This window comes from Cupressus sempervirens, chromosome 3 (assembly GCF_028749045.1).
Source record: "Cupressus sempervirens isolate cs-2001-9-10 chromosome 3, ASM2874904v1, whole genome shotgun sequence".
NCBI lineage: Eukaryota > Viridiplantae > Streptophyta > Pinopsida > Cupressales > Cupressaceae > Cupressus > Cupressus sempervirens.
This window is the reverse complement of record NC_143120.1, coordinates 835,199,166-835,220,655: the sequence shown is the minus strand read 5'-3', so window position 1 is coordinate 835,220,655 and position 21,490 is coordinate 835,199,166.

Genomic DNA, 21,490 nt, shown 5'->3' with positions numbered 1-21,490 from the left:
CACATACTCCCACTTGACTAGGGTCCACTTTGAAGATATAAGACTACTAGACCAAAGAAATTGCCAAGATAAAGCATCAAAAGCCCTCACAAAATTAGAAGGGGGAACTTGAACATAGCACCTGTAAATGGGTAGAGACTGCACCATAGTCTTTAGTGGAACCACTCTCCCAACAGTAGATAACCATGTGCAAGTCCAGTGACTAACCTTACTCTTGAATTTATCCAAAATCCCGTATTAGTAATCCTTCCACTGAGCACCCAAGAACAAAGGGACCCCAAGATACATCAAAGAAAGGGAACCAATTTGGAATCTAATAATTCTAGCAATCTTGTTTTGAATAAGTCGAGGAGTGTTAAAGAAATAAATATAAGACTTATCATCATTGATTCTCTTACCTGAGGCTTTCAAATAAATATCCAAAGCTTTCTTGATATTCATTGCCTCAATAATTCTAGCCATGCCCATCAATTTGGTATCATCCACAAACTAAAGATGAGAATACGAAAGAAGGTTATTATTCTAGCTCCAACCTTGGATAAGACCCTATCGCACCTGAGCTTTTAAAAATCTTCCAAGACCCTCTACCATGATAATGAACAAGTATGAGGATAGAGGGTCTCCTTGCTAATGTCCCCAAGAGGCACCAAACAACTCTGAAGGTTCTCCATTAATAAGAACTAAGAAGGAACCCATTTGACCCACTCCACAGCAAACCCAAAAGTCAAAATAATTTTTTAGATGAACTCCCAACTCACCCAATCATAAGCCTTGGCCATGTCAAGCTCCCTCCTTTGTTTCTATGGATTGTTTGCTATAGGAAAAAAGGTATTAAGTTGCAGGCTAGCCCTACCATTCTATAGGCTAGAAAAAAGGGCAGGACTCTGCACCATCCAAAGCCCAATTTTGATGTAGATAGGCAATGAACATAGCTTTCTCCTTAGAAGTAGCCGTAGAGTGGACTTACTCCATTTCTATCACAATTCCATCCAAAATTTGTCTTCCATCAACAATACCACCCTGTATAGTAGAGATCAAAGAACCAAGGATTGGCTTGAGCCTCTTAGTAATCAATTGGGTGATGATCTTGTAGACAACATTACATAATGTTATAGGCTTGAATTGATCCAACTAATTAGAGCCTTCCTTCTTAGGTATGAGAGCCAAGAAGATAGAATTCAAAGACTTCAGCATCTATTTATTCTTGTATGATTCCTAGACCACACCTAAGAGATCATATTTTATTATCTCCCAGAATTCTTGGAAAAACTCAATTAGAAACCCGTATGGACCAGGGGCCTTACCTTTCTTCATATTAAACACAATTTTCTCAAAGTATAGAAGCAAGATAGGGCTTAAGAGGGTGCCATTCATCTCTACAAAGACTAGGGGAGGGATACAATACAAGATGTCTTGCTCCTCAGGCCCAGCACTAGGATCTTCCCTAGAAAAGAGATCAAAGAAGTAATTGATTGCTTCCTGTGAAATATCTTCACAAGAAAAGATATGAGTTTCATCCATTAAGACAAGAGAGGAGAGACAATTCCCATGCCTTTGTGCCTTGATAGAGTTGTGGAAAAAAGTATTGTTCCTATCCCCCTCCTGAAGCCATTCAATACAGGATTTTTGCTTCCAGAAAATCTCCTCTCAAAGCTCACATTCTTCCAGCTCCTTAAGAGCTAGGGACTCAACTTCACTCATCTCAGAGTTCAACCCATGGTCACAAATCTGATAGGTAATATCATCTAGCTTGGTTTGAGCAGCAGTCTTCTGAACATGTCGATACCCAAAACATTGTTTATTCTATCTCCTAAGCCTATACTTCACATGTTGAAGCCTCTTACTAAAAGTATACATGGCTGTACCATGATTTGACATCCCCTCATACCACCAATCCACCATAAGATGAGGTAAAGACAAGTCTCTGAACCACATTAACTAGAATGTGAAAGAGGGATTCTTGATGACTCTGTATGAAGTGATGGAAAGCTTAACATGCTAGTGATCTAATCCCTTCTAGTCAAGAATTTTAGAACTGGTGATCCACTTGTTGTCCATCCAATAGCAAGAAACCAAAAATCTATCAAGTATTTCTAAGATATAATCACCACCACATCTCCAATTATTCCAAGTAAAGACACCATTAATCAGCTTCACATTAGTGAGAAACAATGAGCCAATCATATCTCTAAGCAGATTTGGAGATTGGTCTAGCCTAGCTAACCCTCCTCTTTTTTCCTCTGGGCTAATAACTGCATTAAAATCTCCTACCATAACCATGGGAGAAAAGGTTCTAGTGATCAGATGAATCTAATATGGGTTCATAACTAGGATTTTCCTAAAAAGTCCATGTACTGGATAAGAAACACCTTTCTCCATTCTCAAGGCTAGTGGCAATCAAAGAAATTGTTGATCAACTGGAGATCCACCATAATGGGGAGACTTTCCTTAGGTCCTAGAAGCAAGCCACCCCTTCTAAACTATTCAAGGCACCCATCCCCTACCAAGAGCACTAGGGCCAAATATACGTAACACAATTAGCCAATCCTTCAAATGAAAGTTTAGTTTCGTAAATAAAGACCATATCATGAGACTAAGACTCAATTAATATGTGAACAACCCTTTTTCTAGGGATTCTTTTCAAACCCCTTACATTCCATGATAGCATAATCATTTAAGGGGGTGAGATAAATGAGAATCAATGGGTTTCACAGACCCATACTCAACCAAATTTTCACCCATTATCTTCACTTTCTCCTGATTAGTCTTCCTACCACTTTTTGATAGTTTATCTAAAGGCTCCTTTTTCAAGGGTTTTTGTTGAATGCCTAAAACAAGAGGAGCCTTATTACTTTTTGAAAAATTAGATGTCTCCTTAGACCTAATGGGTCAAAGGCCACCAAGACTGGGTCCCATGAACCCTGCGATCCCCAAAGATCCCCAAATATCCTGAACAGGAGAGGGCAAATAAGTATCCAACTGCCCGGCCTGTAGGTCCCCTATAAATGGAATCTAGTCCTCTCTTTGCATTTCCCCATCTTGAATCTCATGCAAACTTTTGGCCTCAAAAGAGAGCTCAACTAGGATACCTTACTCTTGGATCATTTCTTCAAGAGCCTCAAACCTATTAAAGGTGCCATCAGTCTGCCTATCTATCCAAGTTCTCTTGTTACCTTTGCCCTTGTTACAAGATTTAACCTGAGTAAATCCCTCACTGTCAACAGGTCCATTAGATACCGTAGCATTTCCCTTGTCCTCCCTAGGGGGACTTGGAGCATCCAAGGAAGGGTTCTTATGTCTAGGACATCTATGAAGTAGATACCCATATTCATGAAAAATTTTGCATCTAAATGGTAGGGTCTTGTTGTCACAGAGGTTTGTAGCCACATCCAAAGTTTTACCTAAGGACAACCTTGTGAAACACGAAAAAAACCTCCAAGCTATGGGACTTGAACTGTGAGGTTGAGTCTCCAGAGAAGGTCAGCTTCCTTTACTATCAAGGTGAACCTAACTACTCTTGGACTGGAAAAGGGAGAAGGAATGCATGAAAATAAAATCTACCTATTCTAATCTAAGGGGGTGATGCACCAAAATAGAGTGTTCAAACTGATCTCTGCCCATACATGCACTATTGAACCTTCATGACACCAAAAGATATACACATTTAGACTTGCTTTAATCTAACAATCACATGCAGATTAGAAAACCCAAAATGAATGACATAAGGAAAGAGAAGATTCACTTATATATCATTCACAGGCCAAAAGAGATATAGTCATGCAGATTGCAAATCTCCACAATACAGCAATGAGAGGCAAATGGTGCTTACACTTTATATCAATGGCTGAAGGAGATAAGACAAAATGTCATACAGTTTGGAGGCAAAGGGAATTTACAAATGAAATTGTAGAGCAATATCAGAGAAGTCAGAGAAGAGTCGACCTTAACAAAATCTACAAAATTTTCCTTTATAGCTCAGGCATAATTGAGATATTTTCCAACTGAAATTACTCTACAACCACTGCCATTAAGCCCTATAGAGAATAATCATGGAGATATGAAGAAAATCTGATCTGAGCATAGATCCAGATGTAATGATATCTGATCTCTATTGAAACAGGGCCCTCAGATGATAGAAATGGCACCATTAAATTGTTTGACCAAGTAGATGGATCAACTGGGGTGGTGGAGTGTTCTCCTGGGATTAGCATTCATTCGAGGGTGCTTGGAATCAATCATAGGGATCAGATCACACAATAGAACTCGATTCCCTCAATTTCTAGCTCGTCAATCAACAAGGTCAAACAGTCAACTAAATTCTGGCACTAGGATGAGCCACATGGACCAGTCAATCTTTGTTTTGCCACTCCGTAGAGTCTGCACATGATTGACCATATCTTTTAACTAACTACACCACCTCCTCAAAAAACCCTGACCGTGATGTTACATAACCGCCAGCTCAACTGTCAATGCTAACTATTACTACTTTCATTGTTAATACCTTGACCAAGCTCGCAAGGAAACGTGCCCTTCAGGTGCTTTCCCACATTGTTTAAAGTCCTCACATCTTCATATTGTGGGGAAGCATTAATCATTGATCTCTGAAGGATTAACAACCATGAAGATTCTCCATATACTGCGCCTATCCTTCAAAATTTTGTGGACCATGAAACACTCAACATCTAACTTGGCCTGACCCAGGTCCATCTGGCATCAACCTGGCATACAACTAGCACCACCCTAGCATCACCCTATAGCATATGTAACTAACTTGGTCCCACAAGGACACATAGCATCAAGGCACTTTCCCACATTACTTAAAGTCCTTACATCATCATATTGCGAGAAAGCACCAGCCCTTGATTTCACTTGAATCTACGATGATCAAAGCTCCTATACGACTGCATGTCTAGTCAACTAGATGGACCAATGAAATACCCTCGTTGTACTCTAACTCACCTGACAACTGCCATGGGAGACGAGCCATCATTACCTTCTGAGAAGAGTGGGCCCATGATGTCACACCATGCCACGTGTCGCAAGGGTGCATACCCACATTGTTTAATTTCTTGGAAACTCCTTATTACGGGCATGCGCTAGCCATTGATCCTTGAAGATCTAATAGTGGAAGGTACAGCTAGGAATATGTGAGGTTGTGGGACATGTGTCACTAGGGAGCTTGCCTGCATTGTTAAAAAGTCTAACAAAAGATAGCATGCAGGAAAATGGGTGCCAATCAAACTACTAACTCACCCTACCACCTTGTCCACCCAATCTATGATGGCTCAAAGAAGACAGACCCACCTACCACAAGTCCAAAAAGTGCTTCCCCACATTGTTAGGAAATTTGATAGAACTTAGAATGTAGGAAAGCGGGCACCAATAGAATCGCTAGTTGGACTGACCCTCCTCCATTCTATGGCCCACACAAGACAAAAGGACCCATAGATCCATGTGTTGCAAAGGGGCTTCCCGACATTACATAAAGGTCATGCATTATCAAAATGTAGGAAAGTGCCCACCGTAGATCGCCAGAGATCAGACGGTGCAAAAAGTTGTAGGCCGATGGAAATAAATTTAGGGAAGAAAATAAAATGCCATAAGGTTTTAAATATTTATTTTTTTTGTATTTCAAGGCATTTTAAATAATATTAAAAATGGAAGGTGACCGTTGGGTGGGGTTTCCATTCAAAGTTCAAATTTTGGCCTGGGGGGGCAAAAATGGTAATAAGTCTCTTAATCCAATAGCTAAATCTAGGAAACTGAGCCCATACAAATATCCATAGAATTTGGCAATGGGTTATTTAAATCAACTTCTACACAAATACCAACAAAAGAAATTACTTTACAATCTTGAGTCTGTATAGCTGATCCCACAAGTTTTCCTAGAAGCATAGAGATTGAGTGAAGAATATCTTCCCTCCAGAATTCCAAAGGAAGTCTCAATAATTGAACCCACACCAAAACTCGAGAGGGGATTTCCTCAGCAAAGTTAAAGCCTGAGTGTCAAGGTTTGATGAATAGCCCCATCTAGTTAAAGACATAAGGGCCACATTCAAAAGTCGTGTTCCTATCTGACATGCATGAGAAGATAACCATAAAATAATTATTAGTTGCTAATAAAATCTCCATATCTCCTTTTGGATTCCACACCTGATAGGCTGAGGACTCCAACATAGGAAATGAAAGATGAAGGCCCAAAAATTTGTAGATAAGAGCATGATTACCTCAGTACTTGACATCCTCCAAAACCTATTCAAGTTGAATTACCAGAATTGGCCAAACCTTAGCTTTCTACAAGCATCCAGTAATTTTTTATAATCAAAGATTTCTATTTGAAGAGAATTCTCCTTCCCTTGATTGGGATTTACCATTTAGAGCCCTACTATAGGCATGCACCCCTAAAGCCAGCTCACCCATCTCCAAATCTCCACCAAAAGGCTAGGGGGAGGTGACCTCCAGATCCCCCATTCACCCCAAGCCTAGACTTAGAATTCAAGTAGGGAAAGGATGGGGCAGAGGCCCCTCAACCCCACACAGTTGCATTCTCCCACCAAAGACATAGCAATGATACCATAAATAGGCTGTAGGTAGTCACCCACGACCAAAGACAATCAGGCATCTAGAACACTAGTGCACACCCAAATAGCAGCAAGCCACAAAACCCAAGACAGTAGAAAAAACAACTAAGAAAGGTTGCAGGTCGAGCTAGGGCATGCAAGCCCTAGCAGCTGACTGAGAATCGTACTCCATCACCCTCGATCTTCCAACAATTATAAGATTGAATTTTAACCTAAGTAACTATCTATGAATTTTGCATATTAATATTGAATTTTATTTCATGTTAATGAATATTATTATATTTTAATGAAATCTTGATTAGTATTGTGTATTAATAAATTTTATATAATATTAATGAATGTTATGTGATTGTATCGATTGAATGTTATAGTTCATAAATGGAAGAATGAACGAATGAATAATATATGTAATTAGATGATACTGGGGAATTTAGATTGATGTTAGGGGAAGGGGGTTGAGGCCAGATGAGCTTCCACCTTCTCATGGTTGGCCTCATTAAGTAGACAATATTAAAGTATTCTCAAAATCAACTGAAGCTCAAACTAACATACCTTCATTGATTAATCAATTTCATTCATTGTAGGTCTATAATGATGGGATGATAATCTATGGTATAGGTATGAATCTTTGAAAATATTGAACTCTTTTTTATTTGAGTTATTCTTAATTGATAGCTTCTATTTAGTTACTTGCTAATGATGAATAACTTGAAGCAGTATATCTATTTGAACATGGTTATCATAAATGTTACAGCATGTAGCTTTGGTTTTTGATTTCCATGTGCCTAAATTTGGATGTAGCATCTTCAAGGGACTCCAATTTAGTTTCTAGAAACTTAAACTATTCTACACCTATATCTCTTCTATTTGATAAGGTTAAATTGCCAATATTTGATTAGAGGTGATACCTCTTTTCCAATCTTTCATGATTAATCATAGCTGAAAGGTTGCATGTGCATTCATTTTGTTGGTTTATTCCATAACCAAAGTAGAAACCCCATATTTTCATTTTGTTGGTTTATTCCATAACCAAAGTAGAAACCCCATATTTTCATGGTTGTAATTTTTCTTTCTTTTGATTTTTTTGGATTTAAATTCCATTTTGCATGCATATTTTGAAAATGGTTAATGTTGTGGCTGCCAAGGTTGAAGGAGATGTTGATTCACCAATACTTGTATTGGAAGATGAGGTGAAGATTTTTCCTTTTTTATTTTATTTTCTTATTTTAGAAGAATTGTCATAGTTTCTGCATACTAGTCTTATAATTCTTTCTACATATTAGTCCTATAATTCTATCATGGAAAAGAAGGGCTCAAATGAGAATGGTGATGCAAAAGTTCCCCATCCTAAGCTAAGAGGTGTTGTTAGGGGTCACAACAGAATAGGAAGTGATAATGAGAAGAATGATGCAAAAGAGTGCAAGCTAGTGAATGTTAGTAAAGGCCAAAAGAAGGAAATGATGTCTAATGTAGTATGTTCCTAAATTTTATTTGTTTATTAAAGTTCACAGTAGTATGTACATTGTGTTTGATGAAGGCATATATGGTGTTGTAGAGAAATTAGGTAGGTAACTTGACATGCCATTAAAAAAATTCACTTGTCTAATAGAAAGTTGTCTTGTGTCCATATTAGTGCAATCAAGGTTGTAATTACCTAATTTCACAAACCTAGTCTCTTACACTCTCAGATTGGATCATGTCAAAGAAGAAAACTTATTTGATAATCCAAATGCTTTTTATTGTGCATTCTAATTAGACTACAAATAGACTCGACAAGTCAATTCCCTATCAATATTGCTTTCTTCTAAATTATAGAAAATAATTGCTATTCTCATGACAAGTAGTGAGTATGAAGAAAACCAAGAGTAGCCAAGAAGGTTAAGATATATTCTTTTGAAGAAGATACTAAATTCAGAAATAGATGATAATGAAATAAATGTCCTACTTTAAAAGTTTGTACCAATCAAGACAATGAATATTCTCACATGGAAACAAAATAATTGACACCATTCCTCCAAATTTTATTCAACATCTCTGAATTATACTATTACTCCTAAAAAAGTTTTCCAAGTGCTTTGAACGGCAAGGATTCTCATAGGTAGTGAGAATTTTTGTAGGGAAAAGGAAATTCTCACAAATAGCCAATTGCTTTTAACTTCATGTCTATCGCTATAACAATGGTGATATCACCACCGCTTATCGCTATACTAGAAAACCTTCATCTACAATCTTTGATACACCTTCTCACTATTAGGTATGTTGATATCAAAACTTCAACCTTTGATATTGGCACTTGAAATATTGCTATAACATATTTCAATATCCTACAGCTCATCGTTGATCACTAACTCTTCATAACACAAAATGCGATTAGTGATCACATTCAACTTATTGCCTCAACTCATAATAATGCCCTTTTAATAGTACAACCATCCATCACTATAAGTTATAGTGATCACCAAATTTGTTTGCTAATCACTATATCCTTTTTGTGCTCTCACTTCTTAGTGATAGATCATGATCACTACAACATATAGCGATATATGAAGACTTATCGCTCATCACTATACTAAAGCTCCATATCCTCTGTTCATCAATGAGATATATCACTATACTAGAAACCTTCATCTATGATCTCTAATATAGCTTTTGGAAATTAGGTATCACGATATCAAAACTTTAACCTTTGATATTTGCACTTGAAATGTCTCTACATATAGTGATATCTTGTAGCTCATTGTTGATTGCTATATCTCCATAACACAAAATACAATCAGTAATCATATCCAACTTATCACCGCAACTCACAGTGATACCCTTTTAATAGTACAACCATCCATTATTATAAGTTACAACAATATCCAAGTTTCATCGCTAGTCACTATATCCTTTTTGTGCTCCCACCACTCAGCAATAGATCATGATCTCTATAACACAATGATATATGAAGACTTATCGCTCATCATTATACTAAAATTCCATATCCTCTTCTTGTCAATGAGATATATCACTATAATTTATCGTGATAATTATATTTCATTGATTATCACCATATCGATAATGAGTCTTCTCTGCACAACAATGAATCTAATCGCTATATGCTATAGTGATATCATACCCTACTTCAAGCTACCCAAATTGCAATCATTGAAAGATACCTTGATATCTAATGCCTCATCACTGTAGTTGTAGTGATAATCTAAAAAATGAGAATATATTCATGAATTAAAATAGAACCAAGGCCTTGATCGATCAATGGATATTGCCATTTGATGAGTAAGCCCTAGGAGTGCAATTCTACAATAGGACTCTTTGAATTGAGTGATAAATAGCTATTTTTCATCAAAACACAAAGAAATGCAATAAATGATTCCTTATTTTGATCACAAAATCTATCTAGGACATACAAAGGTAACAAATGAAAGTAGTTAAAAGGTGAGAAAATATTTGCAAAATATTGAGTTCCACCAAAAGGGACAACCTGATCTTGTGGAGCAAGTGTAAGAGGATGTCTTCATTTGATTGATCTTGTGAGCAGTGAGAAGGTTGACAAGTCAGAGGTCACTAAGGTCTTTAAAGAAGAAAAACACATAAAAAAATATTTCTCTGCTCTTGGCGTTGTTATATTTGTTTTAGCTAATAAGAGTGCACATGTCCCATATTGTAACAGAAAACTGACCCAAATTCTTCATGACTCCTTGGGTGGCCAAGCAAAGAAAATCATTTTTGTACATCTCAATCTAGACATTGACTCTTACTTGGAGATAATCAACACTTTGAAATTTGCAAAGAGATTGTCCAATTTGGAAGTGGGTGCTGCATGTAACAACAAGGAAAGCAAGGATGTTAGAGATCTCAAGGAAAAAATTTCCAAATTGAAAGAAATTGTTGTAAAAAAAGATGATCAACTCAAGGGTTTACAAAAATTGAATCTATAAAGATGTGCTACACACTATTAATAACTATCATATAGATATTTTAGAAATTTTTTGTAGGTGAATTCTATGCAATTGTCATGTTACCTAATATTATTATTATTAATTACGTGACTATTACTTCTTGTTACCAATTGAGGTTTTTGACTTATGCATTTGTTATGTTTTCTCAATTTAGTTGCATGTTTTTATAAAATTTCTTAAGAAATTGGATTTTAGAAGGTTAAAATTAACCAAATATTTATTGCATCTAGATGGTTTTCATACAGGTGAAACATCAATGTTATAAAAAAGATCAATGTTTTTCTTTAATAACTATAGAGATGATTACTTTAGACATATAGTAAAACTACTATGCATGTTAATATAGGTATTAGGCACTTTATCACATGCTTTAGTAGAAGTTATGTGCTAGTCTTGTGTGCTTATTTATCTTAATCTCTCCCAAAGCAAGTCTAATATATTTTCTCTTTAAACATCTCAATAGATTTATGCAACAACTATCCATTAGAAAGGGGATGCTTCTCATGTTTTAACTTTCCATTGCAACTTGTACCTATAATCTTGCAAATTCTCAACTCAAAGTCTATTGATGTTTTTAACTCTATCATCCACTTATATGCAATAACAAGGAAACTCTACTTGAATAATAGTCCCTAAAATGTAGCTTAAATAATTTCTCTCTTATTTTGTACTATGATTCAGGAGCATCTTGGGTGTAAGAACAATCTTGCATCACCCAAAAAGAAAATATTTTCCTTTTCAATCTTTTCTATTTTAATAAGGACTAGTAGACAAGGTGGTTACTATTTGTGGAAGTTACTATTTTTAGTAAGTTTTTCATATGAGCTCATAATGTTATCATTTTATACATCAAGGTTCAATTTAGAGTTATAAGCTTGCCATAAAAATGTCATTGCTCTAGCTTAAGTATCAAAGAAGATATTGCATATTTTTGGTGGAAAATTTAGAAGAAAAATTTTTAGGTTCGCGATTAGAGGCCTGAGTGCACAAACAAGGTCCAAAAACTCGATAGAAGGGAACTTGCACAATTCCAAGCTTATAGATAAGGACCTGGAGTTTCTAAAAAGTGGTTATAATAGCCAATCAGAGCAATGGTTTGAGATTTATGGCCTTCCAAAGTTAGGCTACCCAAAAAAAATTTAAAAATTGTCAAAGATGTATTTGGCCAACTCTATATGTGTTCTTAGGGTCTATCGACACTAGGTATTATGTTTGAATGTCTATAACCTTCATAGTCAGTATAAAATTTCCTATTTAAGAAAGGCTCTAACATTGTCTAGGATAGCTTTAGGTGGTAGTTCGCAACTTAGTCTTGCAAATTACACTAATAAAGGTGCTCATGTGGGTTAGCATATTATACTTGTGAATTCTATAATTTTACATTTTTGGCACAAATAATAAGTCCATATTTTGTTCTCGCATTTGTTTTTGTTTCTTCATTTCTAATATGGTCTACAGCATTAAGGGGAGCATCCTTCATCAAGTGGTACCAAAGCTAGAGTTCTTGAGTGTGTGGATAGATTGTGGACTGTGAGGAAGTTTGTACTAGGATCTTGTTTTGGGCTAAGCATGTAGATAGTTCTCTGATTGTGAGGTAGTTTGCACTAGGGTTTTAGTGAAAGCTTGAAAATGCCTCCACAAAAAGAACATGGTGGAAGAGTTGTAGGTGTTAAACTTGAGGCTTTTAGACCCTCTAAAGACAAATGCAAGAATTGGAAGAACAAATACGTAGAGGAATAAATCTTTCCATAAGAGATGAAAGTGAGGATGAGAATGAAGCAAAAGAAAATGTTGAACCAGATGCACTTCTAAATCTAGGGGAAGAGAGGCTTTTTAAGACCATCTCCAAGATTGGAAAAAGACCTAAGTTTGAAGTTTCCACATTTTTTGGGAAATATTAACCTAGAGGAGATGATCGATTAGATCAATGAACTAGAGGAGTACCTTGATTTTAAAGATATTGATGATCCTAATTGGGTTAATCTTGGGAATGGGAAACTAAAGGGACATGCTAAGATCTGGTGGTAGGAGGTTCAATTGGAGTGAAATAGAAACAGAAAGGAAAAAATCACTAGATGGGATTGGATGATAGCTAGATTGAAGAAACAATTCATTCATGTTGATTATGAGCTTAATATGTTGAAGAAATGCAAGGGTCAAAGTAAGTGGGAAAATCTGTTCAAGACTATACCAAAGAGTTCTACCAAGTTCTCATTAGAATCAGCCATGCAAAAGTTGATAAGGAGAAAGTGGCCTGTTATCTTAATGGGTTAAGGCCAAATATGCAAGATGAGTTGATTTTGGTTCAAATGAATAGTATTGAGGAGGCATAGCAGTTTTCCCTAAGAGTTGAGGAAAAATTGAGCAAGAAGTTTGACAACAAGAATAGAGGAAGAGGTCGTAGTGGAAGATTCGGTGGATGATCTTATGGAGGTCATAATGATGATCAGAAGAACAAGGATGAGGTTAAAATTATAAATTAGAATCATAGAAGAAACAAGTCCAATTGTTGCCATGATCAGAACAATAGAGATCAAAGAGGAAGAGCCAATGAATAAGGATCTAGAAGAGGAGGCTTTCATGGAAAATGTTTTCACTGTGAAGAAGAAGGGCATAGAGCATTTGAATGTTTCCAGTTCCAAGGAAGGATAGATCAAAGAAAAGAAGGCTAGGCTAGAGTTGCACATGCTAATGAAGATATTAGATCCCCACATTTAGAAGATGTTAAAAGAGGAGAAGTCCTAGTTAATAGAAGAGTCCTACCAAGTGGTGAGAATGGACCTGATCAAAGAAGAAGCTTGTTTTGTACAAGGTGGAGGTGTGAAGATAAGTGTTGTGATGTGATCATTCATGGTGGAAGTACTGACAATATGGTGTTAGAAATGATGGTCACAAAGTTGAAGCTAAAGAGATGGAAATAACCCTGTCCATACCATATTCCTTGGGTGCAAGATGACCACAAGGTCATGGTTAATGAGCAATACTCAATGAAGTTCAAGATTGGAAGCTACTAGGATGAGGTACTTTGTGATATCATAGCTATGTACATATGTCATATGTTTTGGTAGGTTGTGGCAGTTTGACATGCATGTTCTATATAATGGGCAAGCAAATACCTACACTCTAATCAAGGATGGAGTGAAGCATAAGTTGAAGTTGTTGAAGGAGAAAGAATAAAAGGTATGTAGTGCTACTAGAATATTTTTTTTATGGAAAAGAGTTTCTCAAAGGTATGAAGCATGAGCATATGTTTTTTGTTATAATTCCAAAAGATAGTAAAGAAGAAGTAGAGGAGGTGCCTACAAAAGTTGCAGATATATTGGGAGAGTTTTCTAATATTGTATTAGATAATATACCTAATGGATTGCCCCCAATGAGGAAGATCACTCACTAAATGGATTTGGTTCTAGGAACCAATTTTCCAAACAAGGCAGCACACAGAATGACACCAATAGAAAGTGAAGAGTTGAATAGACAATTTCATGAGTTGTCATAGAAGGGGTTAAATTGAGAGAGTCTAAGTCCATGTGTTGTACCAATCATATTAGCACCAAAGAAGAATGGATAATGGAGAATGTGCATAGATTCTCATGCTAAGAACAAGATCGCAATCAAGTATAGATTTCCATTGCCAAGGATGTATGATATTATGGTTTGTTTGAGTGTAGCTAAGTATTTCACAAAGATAGATCTCAAGAGTGGGTACCATCATATTTTTATCAGAGAAGATGATGAGTGGAAGACTACTTTCAAGGTAAAATAAGGACTATGCAAGTGGTTAGTCATGCCTTTTGGGCTAATCAATACATTGGCTAAGGAGTTTCTGGGTAAGTTTTCCATTGGTTACCTAGATGATATTTTAATCTTTAGTAAGACATTGGAGGAGGATTTGACCCATATTTATAAGGTGTTTGATAAGTTGAGGGAAGAAAAGTTGTTGATAAAATTGAAGAAGTGTAGTTTTGTAAAGAAGAAATTGGTGTACCTAGGATTTGTAGTCTCAGCAAAAGGTCTAAAAATGGACCTAGAGAAAGTGAAGGCTATCTTTGAATGGCCTACTCCAAGGAGTGCAATAGAGCTAAGATCTTTTCATGGACTCGCTATTTTTTACAAAAATTTCATAAGAGGTTTTAGTAGTATCTTTGGACCCTTGGCTGAAACAATGAGAGGGGATAGGAAAGAATTTAAGTGGACTATATGAGAAGATAAGAGGTTTAACTTGTTGAAACAAAAAGTTACTATCTAACTTGTTTTAGGACTTCTTGATTTTAACAAGGTGTTTCAAGTAGACTGTGATGCTAGTGGTACTACAATAGGAGTTGTTTTGAGCCAAGAAGGTAGACTTGTTGCTTATTTTAGTGAGAAGTTGAATGATGCAAAAAGAAAATATTATGTTTATGATCAAGAATTTTATGCTATAGTTCAAGCATTGAATAAGTGGAGACACTATATTCTTCCTAAGGAGTTTTTTTTGTATACTAATAATCATGCTTTGCAATATTCAAATAGTCAAGAAAAATTAAACCAAAGGCATTTGAAGTGGGTTGAGTTTTTGCAGAGTTATACAATTGTTTTGAAACACAGAAGTGGGAATTATAACAAAGTTGCACATTCTCTTAGCAGAAGAAAACTTTTGCTGGCATAAATGCAGATAGAGGCAATTGGGTTCAAGAAACTCAATACTCTGTATCTAGATGATCTTGATTTTGGTGAACCATGGAAGGCTTGTACAAAACTCTTTACACTTGACTAGACAAAGTGGTTGTATTCCATGGTCTAGGATAGTATGTTGTTTAAAGGAAGCCAGTTGTGCATTTTGAGAAGTTCAATGAGAGAGAATCTTATCAATGAGAAGCATAATGGAGGATTGGCTAGAAATTTTGGTAGAGATAAGACCATTTCTTTGGATGCTAAGAATTTATACTAGCCATAGTTGCGACAAGATGTGAAGAATTTTGCACAAAGTTGTAGAGTATGTCAGATGGTGAAAGAAGTGAAGCAAATACAGGATTGTATTAGCCATTACATATACTAGAGAAGTCATGGGAGGATGTCATCATGGATTTTGTTCTTGGATTAGTGAGGAAATAGCGAAGGCATGATTCTATTTTTGTGGTGGTTGACATGTTTTCAAAGATGGCATATTTTATTCTTACAAGAAGACTAGCGATGTTGTTCATGTAGCAAAGTATTTTTTTAGATAAGTGGTGAGATTACATGGTCTACCAAAAAGTATAGTTTCAGATTGAGATACCAAATATGTTGGGTATTTCTAGCATACATTGTGGAAGAAGTCAAAGACAAATTTGAAGTTTAGTTCATCACATCATCCACAAACTAATGGATAGACAGAAGTGGTGTATAGGAGTTTGGAAAATTTACTAAGATGTTTAATTGGAAACAAAACAAAAGGATGGGATATGATTTTACCATAGGCAGAATTTATATATAATAATTCTATCAATAGGAGTGCTAGTAAATCACCATTCTAGATTGTATATGGGAGTAGTCCTACAAATGCTTTTGAATTGAGGTAGTTGGATAAAGGAGAGATAAGTAGTGTTGAAGCAAAAGATTTTGTTGAACATTTGAAGACTATCCATGAGGAGGTGAGGAAGCACATCATAAAAATGAATACGCAGTATAAGGCTAAGGTAGATGTGAAAAGGAGGTATAAGTAATTTCAAATTGGAGATGAAGTCATGGTTCATTTATGAAAGGAGCATTTTCTAGCGGGTACATATAATAAGCTGAAGATGAAGAAGTTTGGACCATGCAAGATAGTGAAAAGGCATGATTCCAAAAATGCTTATGAAGTGGAGTTGTCTGTTGAATTGAATATTTCACTAGTATTTAATATTTTAGATTTGACAGAGTATTATGAAGGAGGTGATGGAGATGAAGTTATAGTTTCACAGTGGAGTATTCTAGCAGCTAGTTTGGCTACACAAGAGATTGAAGAGATATTGGAGAGTTGTGTTGGCAAAAGCACAAGGAAAATAACTTATGAGGAACACCTAGTCATATGAAAATAGAGCCCATTACAGGATTCATCATGGCTAGCAAGGGAGGAGGTTAACCATCTTGATTTTCTTCTGAACACCTAAGATGTGACAAAATCACTTCTCAAATTATCTTGGGTGTCTGATGCAGGAGCATCCTAGGTGTAAGAGAAATCTTGCATCACCCAAAAAAATTATTTTCCTTTTCAGCCTTTTATAGTTTAATAAGGACTACTAGATAGGGTAATCATTATTTGTGAGAGCTTACTATTTTTAGTAAGTTTTTTATACAAGCTTAGAATATTCTCATTTTCTACATGAAATTTCATTTTAGAGTTATAAGCCTACCATAAAAATCCCATTTCTCTAGCTTAAGTATTGGAGAAGTTATTGCAGATTTTTGGTGGAAAATTTAGGAGAAAAATATTCAAGCTCACCATTGAAGGTCTTAGAATTCCTCAATGAGGTACAAAAATACAATGGAAGGGAGCTTACATGATTCCAAGATTGTAGATTAGGAGCTTGTGTTTCTAAAAAGTGGTTATAATAGCTAATCCAAGAAACAATTTGAGAGTTATGGCCTTCCAATGTTGGGCTACCTAAAGATTCTAAAATAATTATCAAAGATGTATTTGGCTAACTCTATATGTGATGTTAGGATCTATCAACCCTAGATATTAAGTTTGAATGTCTAGAACATTCTTGGGTGGCATAAAAGTGCTTATTTAAGAAAGGCCCAAACATTGTCTAGGACAACTCTAGGTGGTAGTTCACAAATTACTCTTGCATATTACTATAATGAAGGCACCCATGTGGGTTAGCATATTGTACTTGTGAATTCTGTAATTCTACATTTGTGGCACAAATAAGAAGTCCATATTTTGTTCTTGCATTTTCTATCATTTCTGTGTTTCTATTATGGTTTATGGTATTAAGGGGAGCACCCTTCATCATACTAGCATGTATTTATAATCTAATAAAAAACTATCAACACTCCCTTAATTGTTCTACATATCTACTAAAATGGTTATCAATGAGAACATTTTAGTATCAATTATGGTCTTTTGAGATATAAAATGTTATTTTAAAAGCATTTTTTATTATTATTTAGATGTAAGATATTGTTGTAGAAGCATTTTATGACTTTATGCTCTTGTCCCATTTGATGTTTAAATGATTTATATAGTCTAATTTAACTGATGGAAGAGTTGATTGTAGTATGTTTTCTTGAATCCAAATTGAACTAACATCATGCTTTCACCATCATTGTTAAGAACTTAAGAATCAAGTAAATGAGTTGCTTTCTCATGTTTCATATTACATTGATAAATTTTTTCTCTTAGAACCCAATAATTTTTCTTGTAATTTAATTTAAAGGTGTGTTTCCTACTTGGCACCCTTACACTTGGGGCAACTAGAGGCCTAACAAAATTAAGGCCAATGGAAGAAGGTTTAATGACTATTGAGGATATAGAAAACTTGAAGCTTGAAGAGGATATCATGAAGACTTGTTATGAAATGTATTATGTAACAAGTACTGGCCCACCTAGCACCAGAAATTACACATTTACACACATAGGTGAGCTACTTTGGAGGAATTAATTACCTGCATCAAATACATTTTTTTATTTTTCTTATTGCTCATTTTTTTGTAGCTTTTTTTGAGGGTATAATTATGAATTTGAAACTTTTGAAATAGGAATTTTATGAAGATGGATTACATGGAGGGAATAAAAGTTATGAGTTTTTGATGACATAATAATTAGATATATGCAAACCACCATAACCTTCTATGACCTAACACCATGGAATCATTGTTTGTGTTGCACCATATAACTCAAGATCCCAAGTAATATATTTATCAATATTAATTTTATTCTATTCTATGTTACAACATATAATTTTTGCAGCTTTTTTGAATCATTATTTTTCAATTCAATAATTCGACCTGTCTCTACTTCTTATTATTTTATAAGGGAAAGAGTTTTCTAAGAAATCATATCCTATATTACTATGCTAAATAATAGGTTTACTCATTTTTTATTTTACTATATAGGAAACTGGAGCCAACATATCTATCTTAGCACCAAACTCCATCATGTCACCATATATCCATTATTTGGTTTAGCTTTAGAAGTAGTCAAATCTCTGAGGTAAAGGTTGGAGGTGCCAATACAAGTTAACTTACATCTTTATTGCCAATGAAATGGAATTCATTATAGCTAAATGGTCTTTCAGAAACCATTACCATGCCAATTCCTAAATTGATAAGTTCCAAATGAGTAGTTTTTACAAAGAAGAGCACTCATTTTAATGATTTCTTCCCCCAAACAACCACAATATGTTTTTTTTCCAAAGAACATGTCATATTGTTTCATATTTTGACATACAATACACATTTATTAATCATGTTACAAATAGTCTTTGAAATAGTCAAGGTAGATACAATGAGTTATTGCAATTGAAGGGCACAATACATTTTGGTGTGAGATATTTATGATAAATTGATGCTGCAGAGAATTATGGGTTTTGACTAGGAAGGAGATGCAGGTGATAGGAAGAGGAATTCAAGATATTGTTTTAGAATACAACTTGTCTGAAAATGATATGCTGCTTAGTGTAAGTCTAGTTCAACTTTTATAAGTTTTGTTTTAGATAAACGAGTATATACTAAATGCCTACTTATTTTCTAGACATCACCACAAGGTAATGATTAATATTCATTTTTTCCATGTAAGCTTGAAATAATAGTAGTATTTGATATGAAGTTTCAAATGTTCTTATTTAAGTTGTGTATTGGTAGGACCATGAGAATGATGATGCAGGGAAGGAGGTAGAAGATGTTGATGATGAGATGGTAGACATTGAAACTCTTAAAAAAATCTACTCTGACCAAAACAATAAAATAATTAAAATCAATAAAAAGGTAAAAATTAAAAATGCATAGGTTATAGATGTGATGTGGTATATTTTAATCTTAGGCCCTTGTTTGTGTGAGGACAACTAGAAGTGTAATGGGGGAAGTTACTAGTCCTACAATTGGTACTATTTTAGCTTCTTTATCCTATTCATTACTTCCATCAAACTTTAATGTGTGGATAATGTTTTCACTTAATTATGATATATATGCTATATATAATAAATGATTATGGTATGTGATTGTCCATGGTTATTATACTATCATATTGTTATTAATGATCTAATGTGAATGGGTCATTTTTTGTTAAGAGGACCCTTGCAACCTATGTAGAAGAAGTTAGAGGACATAGACCAAATTTAATTGCTAGAAAACTTTGTCAACTCTATCTTGGAAAGATTTAACACCCAGAGAATCTAGAGGAGTTTGTGGGATGATAATATTTTGTTTCATTAACTCGTGTAGTGATTCTTGCATGTTCCTGTATTCTTGTCTATTGTTTAAGAGTTCAAACATGACTGAGACAACTATTAGTTAGTTGAGTTCTTTTAGTTTCATAAAGGAATAAGTGACCCTCAATGTTAGGGAGGTGTGACATGTATCCCTAGTAGAATTTAAGATGTAACTAAGCTCACTCTCTTGAACTATGTATAAAGTCCATTTTTGCCAATAGTTGGTGGATCAACCAATGCACATGTGATATACTTAAATTCTACTTTGATTTGTGATCCACTAAGTTATTACTATAACTATCTACTATGTACTATTTCAAAGGAATAAAGTGAATGACTTGATGATGTGTTAAGGTTATTTGTGAGTCTGAGGTTACATCTTCTAAAGAAATGACCACTTGAGGTAATTCAATTCTCTTGTAGTTAGATTCATTTAATTCTACAATAACATATATTCTCTCCCTCTCAATGGTCTAGATGAAGGGAATGAGACACCCTAATAGATGAGAACCTCATTAATCTATAGCCACTTGTAGTGCCATCAATATAGGTCTATGCAATCTCATATCAAGGTGGTAGTAGACCCACCTATCCAAACTAATCATTGATCAAGTTGTCAGTAGTGGTTGCTTTGGATATTTATATTCTAATAATAAAAAAATCAAAACAAAACATGTTGGTTGAATTATCCACCAAGGAATTGTCAAAATTATCATTGTGGGTTTGGCATCCTGGTCGATCAAGGGTCAACAGTGGTCAAATTTTTGACCAATATTTGGTCAAATTTTTGACCAATATTTGGTCAAATTTTTGACCAAAGCATTGACTAGGATATCATCATGGGTTTGGCATCCTAGTTGATGCTTTGGTTGACATTTTGACCAAACTTGGTCAAAATTTTGACCAATGGTCTTATTAACAAGGGAGGCCATTTTCAAGAAAATGCATCGACACAATTTTGACACCTAAAAGACTTGGTCAAATTTTTGATTAAAAAATAGTGAAAAATCATTTGCTCAAAAATTTAACCAACATGAGTCAAAATTTTGACCAAAAATGAGTCAAAATGTACTAGTGGTTAGCTTCACCCCTCATGCAAAGACTTCATAAAATCAAAAAATACTTCCCCTTCAAAACTTCTCTTCTCTTCAACATCTCTCAAATATGATATACCTCTAGGCTTCATCCCAATAAAAATTTGAAAAGGTATTTTCCCAGTACTCCTATTTACAAAATTATTATATGAAAACTCATCTTGTGCCAACACCATATCCCAATTAATTGACTTATCCATCTAAACATCTCAAAAAATTAGATAAGCTTCTAGTCACAACCTATGTCTATCCATCTTTCTATGGATGGAATACAGAGCTAAATTTCAACTTGGTATTCAATTTCTTCCACAAAGTCCTCTAGAAATAACCAAAAAACTTGTTGTCTCTATCAGAGATAATACTTCTTGGTAATCCATGCAATCTAAAAATTTCTTTAAAGAAATTCTCCACATCATGCACTACATCAAATGTCTTCTTATATGATGTGAAATGTTCCATCTTAGAAAATCTATCCATGATAACAA